The following is a 13224-nucleotide window of genomic DNA, read 5'->3' as shown; positions in this document are numbered from 1 at the left end:
TTGCAATAAATTGTAATTTTCTGTTAATACATCTCAGAATATTAACTGATAAAACCGTTAGCTATTTACACTACAAATATTATAATTACTATTATTATTAACTGGAAATGTGCTGCCAGAAGAATGTTTCAGAGCAGTTCCTTCATGAGTAATGTTACAGATGGTACTGTTTTGTTAATGATGCTTCTCTTGAAAAAGATAGAATATCATTAAAAACATGATTAAATAATAAAATGATCTGTTTATATTTATCCATTGATTTGTCATTTTATAAAATTTTATTTGTGTTTGTCATAGAGTTCAAGTATGTTGAGTTCATATATTTATATATATGTTATAGTAACATCTTTTTATGTAAATCTAATTTCTTTTTATTTAAAACCATCTCACAAATCTATGTAAATGGTTAATTCTTTTCAGGAAGTTAATTCTTTTATGTGTAAAATGGTTTAATGTTTTCTGGTGTCTATGAGTAAAATTCATCTAATCAAACCAATTTAATATTTCTATTTTAATAAGTTGAAGCAAAAATGTTGGTTTTAGTATGTGGAAAAGCCAGTAAATTAATTAAAATATTCAGTAAAAGTTAAATAAAAATTATTACAAAAACTCAGCCAAACTCAAGGCAAACAAGCAATATTTCTTCCATTGATCCAAAAACGTTTTGGGTTTTAATATAGATCAGGGATTTAATTCATTTCACATGTAACAAATTTCAAATAATATATTCCAATCATAAGTAAGCCCTCTTGCTTTTTTTGTAAATTAATCAATATAAAAACAATAATAAACTATACTAAAAATATAAAATACACATTATTATTATTATTATGTATAGCTTTTTATTAGAGTTATTTTGTTTATATCTCTCCAATATTTATTTATTTGATAATAAATAATTACTACACAAATTCTTTCAAATAAATTTTATCATTATCATTCAACATATAATTACACTGTTTATTTTATTATTTATGTACCTATTTATATGTATCTTATTTAACTACCTATTTTAAAAAAAGATTAAAAAATTTTAAACAGAGAATAATTTATAAAGTTAACAATGCAATACAACAAAATTTTCTTGTCTAATATTTTAAAACATTTAATTATTATAATTATATTAACATCGCATATTTTTATGCCAAATGAAAACAATTTACTCTTAAGTTTTTCTTAAATTTAATAATAGATGACACTAGTGACACGTCTTTGTAATAAATTAATCAAATGTGTGTACAGACATATTCAGATGTGCATGTGCGTACATAAAAAACAATCTACCATGACAAGTATATGAATATCTCTAGTACACGTCCCACAAACATAATGATTTATAAAACTCATCTTCTTATCGTTTTCTTATTTTTTTATCATGCCTTATAAACCAAGCCACATGGAGATATCCTTAATTTTTTTCTAAATCGTTCATAGTCCTGAGACAATAATTTTTAATTTCAAACAAGCTCTTCCCTCCCTCCTTCAATTCCTGTTATTTCCAGATGATTTTCGTTTTATTTTCATGCTCAAAATTTTTTTTTCTATTTTTTCTTTTATTTTTACTTCCTTTTCCTGCATGGGAGGTTATGTTCTATAATCTAAAGGTCATATATTTTACCAAATCAACTTTCTTTATACCAGTCCCTTTATAGTCTTCTGAATTCTCTGATTTTTTTCCTCATCTTCTCTATGGGAAAAATCAGTCATATTACAGGGCAATGTAATGTGGAAAGTATGCTTACTATCAGATACTGACAGCCTCTGTAGCTCCTTTCACATTATTAAAGGGGGATAACCCTTCATAACCTACCTTGTCAATAAGTTGCTATCCTATTTGGGCCCTGAGATATTTCAGATGTTGTAGGGCCATCAGTATTATACATCTTATTTACATAAACAAAAGTCTCTATCTATTAAAATTTATGCAAATAAGTACAAAATTTTGTTGTCAAATATTTTAAAATGTTAATTATCATAATTACATTAACATCTCATATTAATATACCAAATGACAAAAATTAAATCTGAAGTTGATTTTAGTTTAAAAATAAATGGTGTGTGTAATTATAGCCTTCTCATAGTCATATTACCAGCTTGCAGGTAAGCGGTGGCTCTAAAAATATGCAGGAAATAAAATACTACTTGCAAACCTAAACAGAACCTAAAAACTAGTTGCATCTGTTTCTGGATCAGGCAGCGGTTGTTCAGCAACTGTCTGCCATGTTAGTGGAAGCTATATTTCATACTCAAGGACTAAAAATTTTAGTTTTATTTCTGAAAAGAATTTATTTCTTTTCTACAATTTAATTTAATATTCTGAGCATGATTGAAACTTCTTTGGATAGAACTACTCCAGAGGGTCTCTGTAGAGGAATCCTCCTCTTCAAGAAGTGGTGCAATTGGGTCTAAGGATTCTGTTCAGCCCACCAAACCAACATGTAACAGAGAGAAGTTAGAGCCTCTTGTGATCCCTTCTAAGATCAGAACAAAAAAAGTAAATTACTTTGAAACCATACATATAAATAATATTTTGAAAGTCAGTAAATTATAACAGCTTAAACATACATTAAATCAAGAGAATATAATAAAATGTAGTATTACAAGAAACTAAATTTACAATGAAAACCTCTGTATATCAGATGTTTACCAATATTTTCTTTAAAAATTCAATAGTTAACAGAATTATGAAAAACTGCCCTATTTTGGGAACAGCTTTTATTGTAAATAAGAATATTTTAAACTCAATAATTGATTTTCACACACCATTTGAAAGGTTGTCTTTTTAACTTCAAAATGTGTAAAAAAATATTATACCTTAATTAATTGCCATGGTCCAGTTAACAATGATAATGAAGAAGAGCCAGAAAAAAAGGAAAATTTTTAGAAGCAATTAGAAGAGGAAGTTTCAAAAATCACATTCAAAAATGTTAAAATCTTATTGGAGAATTTTAATACCAAAGTAGGTAAAGAAAAGGCTTAAAAAAAGGCAGTTTGTTGGAGATTATCCTGCATGATAAAACAAATAAAAATGAGGAAAGACTAATTAATTTATGCAAAGCTTTCTAAAGTAAAACTTCTTTTTCAAAATGCAAAGAAAGAGTTTGCAAAACAAATTCTTAAAATTGACTCAGACAAATTAAAATTAATCAAACAGATGTTTTAAAATAAACTATCCAGTTATTAACCTGGGAGGCTTTCAAAAAATTCTGAAAATAACTACAAGTAAAAAAATAGTATGCCTAAAAAGATATACTAATCATAGGTGGTGGAATGGAGAATGTGATGAAGTGTTTTACAGAAGATTATCTGCATGGAAAAAGGAACTCTATTCCATAAAAAAGGAAGTAGATTACAATATGTTTAGGAATCAAATAAAAGAAACATCTGAAGTTTTAAGGAATTCTAAAAGATCATGGGAGAAGAGTCGGCTACATGACAGAAGAAAGTTTTATAAAGAATAATACAAGAAATTTTTATGGAACGTTTAAAAATAGCCTAAAAATTTATCAGTATCCAAGTTTATTTTCAAAAGAACAAATGGAATAATGAAAATTGTGAAATCTTGGCCAATCATTTTAAAAATCTACTAAACTGTGAAGAACTAAAAGAAAAATTTTCAAAAATTCTCTTATTCAAATCCATCAGATTTAAGATATAATTATAAAATAATAAAACATTTGGTGAAGACATGGAAATATGACAACCATTGAAAGCTTAGAAAAGTTATTCGTTCAAATCTGTAAGGAGGAAAAAATTTCTGATGATTAAAAAAGTGCTCTCATATTCTCTCCATAAAAAAAGTTCATAAAATAACAATAAAGGAATCTCATTTTTACTTGTAACTTATCAAATTTTGTCAAAAAAAATTATAATTACTATTATTAAAGAACAATTAGAATCCCAAACTGGAAAATTACAGTGAGGATTCAAAAGGAGCGGTCTTGTTCAGAGCAAATTTTTTAATTTGAAAACAGTTATTCGAGATTACTGGAAGAAGGGTAAATTATAGGGTATATATTTTTTGTAATTATTTTTGTAGATTTTAAAAGAGACTATGATTCAATACATAGAAAAGGTTTGTTCAACATATTAGATGAATTTGGAGACAATAAAACATAGAATTTAGGAAAATATCCCTTACCAACACTATTTCAAAAATAAAATTTCAAGGACTAAGCTCTTTAAATCAAAACAGTTGTGAGGCAAAGCGATGGTCTATCGCCTTACTGTTTAATAAATTCTGGAAAAGTAATTAGGGAATGGAACACACAGATGGAAATTTTAATGTAAGAAAATATGTAACTAGGAAGTAACGATAAGAATCTCAAAATCAACTGTTTGGCCTTGGCAAAGGATCTGAAAATTTTGTCCCCAGAACAATAAAACTTCAAAAATTCAAATTAATCGTTTAGAAATGTTAGCTGAAAAAACAGGTTTATGAATTCTTTTCAAAAAATGAATTTATACAAATATTAAAAATGCTCCAAAGCCTTTAAAAACTAAATATGTAAAAATTAATAAAGTGAATAAATTTAAATGTCTAGGTGAAATGATTAAACCCAACACTTTAAATAAAGAATCGAATATGTATCAGTTAAAGCATTTATGCAATAAAAAATCAATTTCCAGAAAAAAATTAGGTTTTACGATACAGTTAATAGACCTGAATCTTTGAATATCTCAGAGTGCTTATGTAAGAATAATATAGGCAAAACTGAAGAACTGGAGAAGAAAGAGAGGACACAATTGGCAAAAATATTCAGGCCAGTTAAAATTGAAGAGAATAAGTAGAGGATTAGAAAAAAAATGATGAGCTTTTTAAATTTAATGACAAACTTTCAGATGTTATACGGAAAAGAGGACATGTTTTTTGGTTGTCTTTTCAGAATAAAAGACAAAAGACTGACTAAAAGAATCTCTTAATTTTTTCTATAATCAAAAAATTCAAAACACTTGATTTAATGAAGCTTTAAAGGAAATAAGAAAACTAAATATCATGGAAGAAATAAACTTAAAAATATTATTTTAGAAAACAAGGGTTTCTAGGAAAAATTGAAAAAGAAATACGACTACAGATGGAGTAAAAAGAGAAAGTGAAAACAAGGAAAAAGAATTAAGAAATATTGGGAATAAAGAGAGTCACAGAGAAAAAATGATAAGATATTTATTGTGGTCCTAAGTTGGCCAATACAAGAAAAATAAATGGTATGTGTGTCATGTTTTTGTAATATCTACCAACACTTACTCCTGAACATCCTAACCATTTTTAATTAATGTTGCAGATTGATTTTGTCTTGAAACTGTTTCACATTTATGATTTCCCCTACTTAGTGAAAGCAGTGTATGTAATACACAGTTTCCAATAGAAAAGAGTACGACAGCTTGTTTTTCTTTTTCACCACCTCTCAAATCTTTCTTTTGATTGTAATCCACTTAAAATTTCTGAGACCTACTAGTCAGAGTTGATTTTTCTGACAGTAAAGATGTGCATTATAAACCCATGAACAAAGCATAGGTGTCACATATAAAGCTCAATATTACCTGTAGTTCAGTACCATACTGATATGCAACAGCGTATTTGGCTCAGTGAAGAAAGAGAGCTACAGGAAACCACTTCATTCCTCACACTCCTTAATAAGCCTGGCATTGGACACTTATTATTATGAGAATGGTTATGCCATTTTTGGTAATGACCTTTTCTTGCATCAGGTCGCTTACTACCATTCTTATAATATTAAACAAGGATTTTACATCATTTCAGAAATGTATGGTATGAGATGGTGTCCACCTTGGTGTGAATTGTAGTTCACCTTCTTTTTTTTCACTTTTGAGGTTTTATACTAAAAAATTAGAAAGAATTAGATTTAATCTTGATAAAGTTTCTTAGAAATATCACCTTAAACCTTTTTTCAAGTTACTTTTCTTGCATAGCACAAGGGTACCAGTATATAATATTTAATATTACTATCATCATGGAACAGATCTGTAAAATGAAAAAAGATAATATTTATTATGAAATTTGAGGAAGAAAAAAACCGTATGATTAATTTAAAAGTTTTAAAAAAGTGATATTTTTGAGTGACATTCTTTTCTAATCACAAGACTGAGAAAAGTTTGAAATCTTATTCACAAAAAAAAAAATCAAAATTTAAAATTATTATAACGTTAACCATTATTTTCTGAAACTATAAGGTTTCAAAAAATGAGGTATTGATACAGTAATTGGTCTTTTTATTTTCTTCTTTTCTCAGTATAATTTTTAAATTACTTACATTTTTCAGATTTATCTATCTTCTACTGCAAAGAGGTAAAAATATATTCTTACTAGCTGGTTCACATGCTAAACTAATTTGTAGCATCAGGGACTGTCCGTATCTTGGATGGTATACTTAATGACAAACTAACATGGAAAAACTCACAAGAGAATTATATAAACATTTCCAAGAATAACAAGCGTCCCATGCTAGGGTTATTAAACAAAATAAAGACTAAAATGTTTATCTGTTGCTTTTTTCACTAAGTAAAGCATACTTTTGTATATCAGCATGTCAAGTTGAACAAAATCATACAATTAATATTCTGCCCCACAAACAATAGCTCACTTTAGTTTGCCATGACTTGGTGTATCATATACGTAAGGTCTTACATAGTGACTTTCACATACTGATATTTGCTGCTATTCATTATGGAAATTGGCTGTAGATTGAATGTCATTGCTCTCAAGAGAAAGCAACTACTAATGGTGTCTCAGATGTTTTATATATGTAGCAGTCGTAAGAATGGGTTAAATAAATTGTGTAAAGAATCACGTACCCTTTTCTATGAGAAACAGTGAACAATATGTCTCCACTCGGTACAATATTCTTTTCCTCTATTATTGATTATAACAGCCAGCAATATAAAATAAAATATTAATACATAATCAAATTTATATAGAAATGCGCCATATCTGATAAGTGACCGATTAAAAAAACCTTTTTACTATTGTTTATAACTAAAAAAAATTTTTATTTAAGGTTAAAGTGCTTGGTTATTTATTTGTTTGTTTGTAAATACATAATGAGTTTTGTTGACATCTCAATAATCTTTCTTTTTTTTTCCAAGTTTGATTATTATATATTATTATTATTATTATTGGAAGAAGTTGATCACTCTAGTAATGTAGACATTACTAATTTCATTTTGTTTGATAGAAGTTATCATTAAATTATTTCATCCAGAATTAGGTTTTATATATGTAAATAAAATATATTAAAGTAATGTATTATCACAGTAATAATGTGTCATTTATAACATATATTAAACTCTTTTAAGTCATGTTGATTAATTTGACAGCTACCATCTACTTGAGTTTTATTAAGATTAATCTAGTAACTGTGTGACATATTTTAATTATACTTTTAAATTAGAAGCAAATTTCTTTAGATTATTGATCTGAGCAATCTCAGTACGTTGTTTAGTTGTTAAATTCTTGATACTTGATTTGATTCCCAATACTCTGTACGTTTGGGTGTTAATTTATTTACTCAATGGGATTTTACTGTCCCAACAACAGTATAATTCCAGTATGAACAAGAACCATGTATTATATGAATTTTTCTCTCACAACATACAATTATTAAATTATCTATTATTATAGCTACTATTTTTAGGAAATGAAAAATGAACAGAAAAGTTATATAATAAATATCCGTTTTAAAAAATATAATAATACAACGATTTATTAGGTAGGCACATACAAATCAAGTTAGTTAGTTAGGTATAATTAAAATAAAATTATACAAATGAAATCTAATCATTTCTATAACATTACTTTTAGAATTATAACAGATTGTTTTTCTCAAACTTACACAGTTACAAAACTAGATACCTGTACTGAAACAGTTCTTACTTTTTAATCTTTTATATTTTGATTCTGTGTAAAAGCTGCCAGTTTCTGTGATGCTAAAATTTCCATTCTTCATAGAAGTTTGGGCATTTAACCTCAATCAAGCTTAACATTTTTCATAAAAAATGAATCTCTCATCATATTCATCAATAACTAAAACTGGGTATATTTGAATGAATAAGTACATTTGTTCGAGTATTATTGCACGATTACATTAAAATGGCCATGGATAGAAAATCAAAGCAATAATACTTGCCAGATATAAATAACCTAACAGGTTCATCTAAAAAATACCACACTTTTCATTATTTTATTTACTTATTCAACTAATCAGATTTATTCCTGTAAACCACTGGTTGAGTGACCTACACCCAGTATTTTTTCATGTTGTCTGGTAGTTTCTTTGTAGAACAGCCTGCAGGATCCTAGGGCAATCTTTTAAATTTTCACTATCATCTGGAAAAGATATTTTTTAAGGGTGTTTTCATCTTTGAAAACAGAAAGAAGTCTGCAGATACCAAGACAAGCTTTATAGAGATAGCTGCAATGCTTCACAGAATCTCTTCAATAAGGAACACCAAATGGGGAAGTGCATATAAAGAAGCAGCATTCATGTCTTGTTTTTCCAAGCTGTAGACCTTTTCTTTATCATTCTCAAACACTGCATTATTTCCAAATAAAACTCTCTATGGTGTTATCATTACAATAGACATACCAAGAATGAAAAACATTATTCTGATTTAAAAAGATAATCGACAATGCCTTCCCATTGATTTGAAAAGCTAATACAATCATAATGCTGTGAATGGCTTGCACATTTTCAGAATTTTTATTAATGTCTTGATCAGTATAAAATAAAATTTCACATAAATAAGAATCATCAAGAATTATTTCAAGAATCTTAAATTTATTTATTTCAAAAAATACTCAATAGCAGTAACAATAGTGGAACAGCAGATACAGACACAAGTTTATATTGTATTTCAATAAATTTAGTTTTTGAACTAATATCAAAATAACGGACTTCAAATAATATATTTTATTTGAATAACTTCAAATAAATACTTACAATATCCTACATAAAATTAACAATTATTGGATATTAGATTTAATTGATGGAGAAAAGGGCATCATTTAAAATATTCTATCAGTTCTCAAAAAAAAAATTGGACTTTGATTTCATTTTTGTAACATGTAACACATATGGAGGGGAAAACAAATCTACAAAATTTACATGAAGTAAAAATTATAAAGCCTGGTTTTACAAAATAAGCACAAGCACCTACACCCAAAAGTTGGGCTTTCTCTATGATCACCAGCTATATAATAAAATTTTTTATTGTGTGTGACTGATCAGTTCCATAGTCAGAATCAACCACCACCAAACAACCCAAAAACAAAGAACAAAATGACTAATGGTACCCACATTCTTAGAAAAAATCCACTGGGTGTCTGGCCAAAATCTACAGAACTCATTAGGGAAAACGGGATCCAGGATAAGTGAAAGAAATGGTCTAATCATGGCATAATGTTTTAGCAAAACAAATTGACTTATCCAAAGGAGCGTTACAAGATCTACCAGGTCTTGAAGCACAGCTCACAATCCTACTGGCAGTCAAGGCAACAAGACTGTAGGACCATATTACTGATTTTTTGTTTATCAGTTGTAATTTATTCTGGAAAAAATTTCTTTACTGGCTAACTAAAACTGTTCAAGAACAACCCAAACTCTTTTTAAAACACTCCCATCCAAGATCAGAATTATTATGTCTTGTTAGCAAACAAATTGTTTTTTGCAAACAATGTCTTGTTTGCAAACTAACCAAGCAACTCGGTAATGGTTGGAACACTGGCTTCTGGATTTCTTAGTCTCAGGTTCAGGCTCCTTGTTAAGGGTCTGGTTTTGTTTTTTTGCTTGTTATAATAACACATAAGCTTGAAGCCTGTGCATGGGATATGGAAATGGAATTTTTTTGCAGCATTTGAAAAATACCATGCCTGACTGGGATTTGAACCCAGGACCTCCGAATGAAAGCGCAAGATGCATCTGTTGTATCATACCTTCTTAAAATATATGTATAAATATGTCAACCAGTGAACTCATTAATTCTTGAAGTACTCTAAATAAAGCGCTGGTAGAGTTGTAGTATCCCAATGGGTTATTGACTCTTGTTATTTAGTACTTTTAAACTAGTTAAGATTGTTCTGTATCCATATAGATTGTTATCATTACATTCATTTTAACACATCAGAAAAGTTTACTAAAAGAGAGAATTTCTTAAAATGAAAAATATTTTCTGAAATCTTAATGAAATTCCCATAATGGAAACTTAGATTGTACTTGTAGCATTTGTGAACAAGTTAAGCTCTCCTCAAAGAACCTTTCATCCATTCTCAGAATTATTAAATAGGAAGTTGAAGAACAAATGATATATAAATGTGTATGTCCAAGAATAAGCCTTGCTTACAATTCAGTACTGTTGATAAACAATAAAATTTTTTTAATTTATAAACATTCATAAAAGTATTACTATGTAATGATGAAAATACTTTCTCCCAAGAAATATAAAGGCAAAAAACTTGTATCTTGAGAATAATAAGAAAATGAACACAAAAAACCATGAAGAGACTACAATTAACCAAAGCTCTCTGGAATGTGGCAATATGAATTGTTTTTTAACCTATTAATTTTCTAACTACTAATTTTCTTGAATTTTTACTGAAAATTCTATTATCAGAATAACATCAAGTGTAGATAATTATGCTATAATAATACAAAACTTTTTAAAAATTTTCTTTATACTTTTTAGTCATACTCTAATCAAATTATTATCATACATTGCATGAGTTTAATTTGAAGGTTAATTTGGATTTCAAAATATAACATCATATATTGAAATTTCTAATATATTTATAAAATATCAAAAACAAACTTTCAATCAAACATTTACTATACAAAGTAATGAAGTAGAGAGGTTTTTGATTATTGAAATACAATTTTAAGTTAACAAAACTTTTTTTTTGTCATGTATATACATTTTACAAATTTACCCCCGTATGGGGGATATTTTTGCAAAAGTAATGACGGAATATTGAATTGTCACCTGACCATAGTAACTGAACAAAATTTCATCAATACATAATGTCAGGAAGTATGTTAAATTATTACACCTGAAACCTTAATTTACCCCCGAATGGGGGATGTTTGAATATTCCATTGTCACTCAACTTTATTAACTGTGTAAAATTTCATCACTTGACAATGTTAGGAAGTATGTTAAATTAAGGATGCAAGATATAAAGATAAACATGAAAAAAAAAATAGAAAAATATATAGAGTTAAAATATAGCAAGTAATAAAATTCAACAGTAAGCAATAATAATGACAAAAAACTAAAACATTTCAAGTTGTCTATGTAGACAGTTTTAGAATAAAAAGTTCTATATAGAATAAAAAATGATATGAAATTGACCCATAAAGAATATTAAAATAAAAATAAATATTAAAGAATATTAAACATGACATACTAGTACATTAAAAAAAAAAAGTAAATAGGTTGAGCAGGGAATCTCCTCCTTTTATTTAAGTTATTTAAAAATAGTTAATTTTTTAGGTAGTAATGAAGTAAAATATTATTCTAGTGAACACTTGTTACAAAGATAAAGAAGTGGGAAGAAAATTCAGATAAAATTATGTGATTGGTGATGTATACATATAGATGATTTATGTTGTTAATTTTCATATCTGCCAATTTTTATCAGTTTTCTTTAAAATCTCAATGTTGTAAACTAACAGTCAAAATGATGATGAGAAATGAAATAAAGCTCAAATTACTGAAATTTCACATTAGTCACACGTCAATATTCTTTATCCAAAATTAGTTGTAGATATATGAAACAGCATTTTTTAATGAATAAAAAAATTGGATGTGTTTCAAAATGAAGATTTTTCCATTTTTCTGCAGACTTGACCACCAAATCATCTTAAAAAGTTTCAATAGAAAAAATCTATTTGGTGTACGTCAGTTAAAATTTTATGACTATGTTGCTTTTTGCATAAAATTATTTGTACAGAATACATATTTCAAAACAACTACGATTACAAAACACATGCTCACTATTGTACAAAAATTACTGAAATCACAAATACAACCAGATTACCAATATCAGAATAGTATTTTCTGTACTAAGTATTTGTACTTTCTGAAAGTAAGTATAAATGCTACAAGAATATTTAGTGGTTCCCTAAGCATAAACTTAGCTAAAAAGTTGCTGAGAAACCTCTATCAAAGATAACTAAGAAAAATTTGATAAATTCAAGTAAATTATCAATTTCTTCCAAAGTGGTAAATTTAAAATCTGGAAAAATAGATTTTGAATTTATAAAAACAAATTTCTTAATCTCTAAAATTTAATTTATTATAGACACTAAATGTTTGACTATTCAATCATTCAGTCTAATATGTAGCGCAACGTACCTTTGAGTAGAGAAACAAAATAATAGCTTCTTTCACTATTTATTAACCAAAATTAAATAAGAACGGTATATTTTTATTAATAATAAAATAAACTTAATAGTTAATTGAATGATTTCTAATAGTTAATTGAATGGTTAGTAAGTTGTTGATAGTTGTGTTATTTATTTTGGCATAAATGTTTTAAAAAATAAAAAAGTATCTTAATCTTTTTAAATATTTAAAAAAAATTACTTTACATTTTTCAGTTTTGTTTAAAATTATGTATAGACCTAAAAATGCTATCAATATTAATATTTGCAAGAGATTTTCTGTATCTTGGTATTAAAAAGAAAAGGAATACAGAAAAAAAATATAACAATTTTGTTACCAGTGTAAACTGTTTATACAAAACTCTCTCAAGGGAATGTACATTATTTTTTATCTTAAGCCTTCCTGCTAATTTTCTTGAATTTTCATGAAAAACCTGAATAACATCTGAATAAAAGAATGATATCAGGCTGAATTATATTATCATAGTAATCCATTACTAATTAATAATTAACAAATTTATAATCTTCCAATCCTGACAAATTTATATCGACAATATAATTTTTGGACTTTTTTTAAAATCTGGATAGTGCCATAAAAGATGCCAGTATGAAGAAACGCCACTCTTAAGAAATACAAAGGACTGTTTTATAAAAATAAGAAAATTCATGTAAAAAAAAGTGCTACCATGATAAGTTATGGTTTGCTGAAATTTAGTTACATAAATTATTATTTATTCTAAAACTGTCAATCTATTTTCTTTAATCATGTATAAAAGTCACAGTTATTTTATAAAAAAAGAAAAAAATCATGTAATCTCAAAAGGAGTCA

General features: G+C 27.1%; 1 protein-coding gene across 1 annotated transcript in view; it reads right to left on the bottom strand.

The window, feature by feature from the left end:
- Positions 1 to 2335: 2335 nt before the first annotated feature.
- Positions 2336 to 13224, bottom strand: part of Tsp97E (Tetraspanin 97E) — a 47092-nt gene continuing 36203 nt past the window's right edge. The window contains exon 8 of the transcript XR_012757648.1: positions 2336 to 2474. The gene's annotated coding sequence lies outside the window, so the exon portion shown is untranslated. The remainder of the gene's footprint in view (positions 2475 to 13224) is intronic.

Source organism: Lycorma delicatula, chromosome 9 (assembly GCF_047948215.1).
Source record: "Lycorma delicatula isolate Av1 chromosome 9, ASM4794821v1, whole genome shotgun sequence".
Classification (NCBI taxonomy): Eukaryota; Metazoa; Arthropoda; class Insecta; order Hemiptera; family Fulgoridae; genus Lycorma; species Lycorma delicatula.
This window is presented reverse-complemented; position numbering and strand designations above follow the sequence as displayed.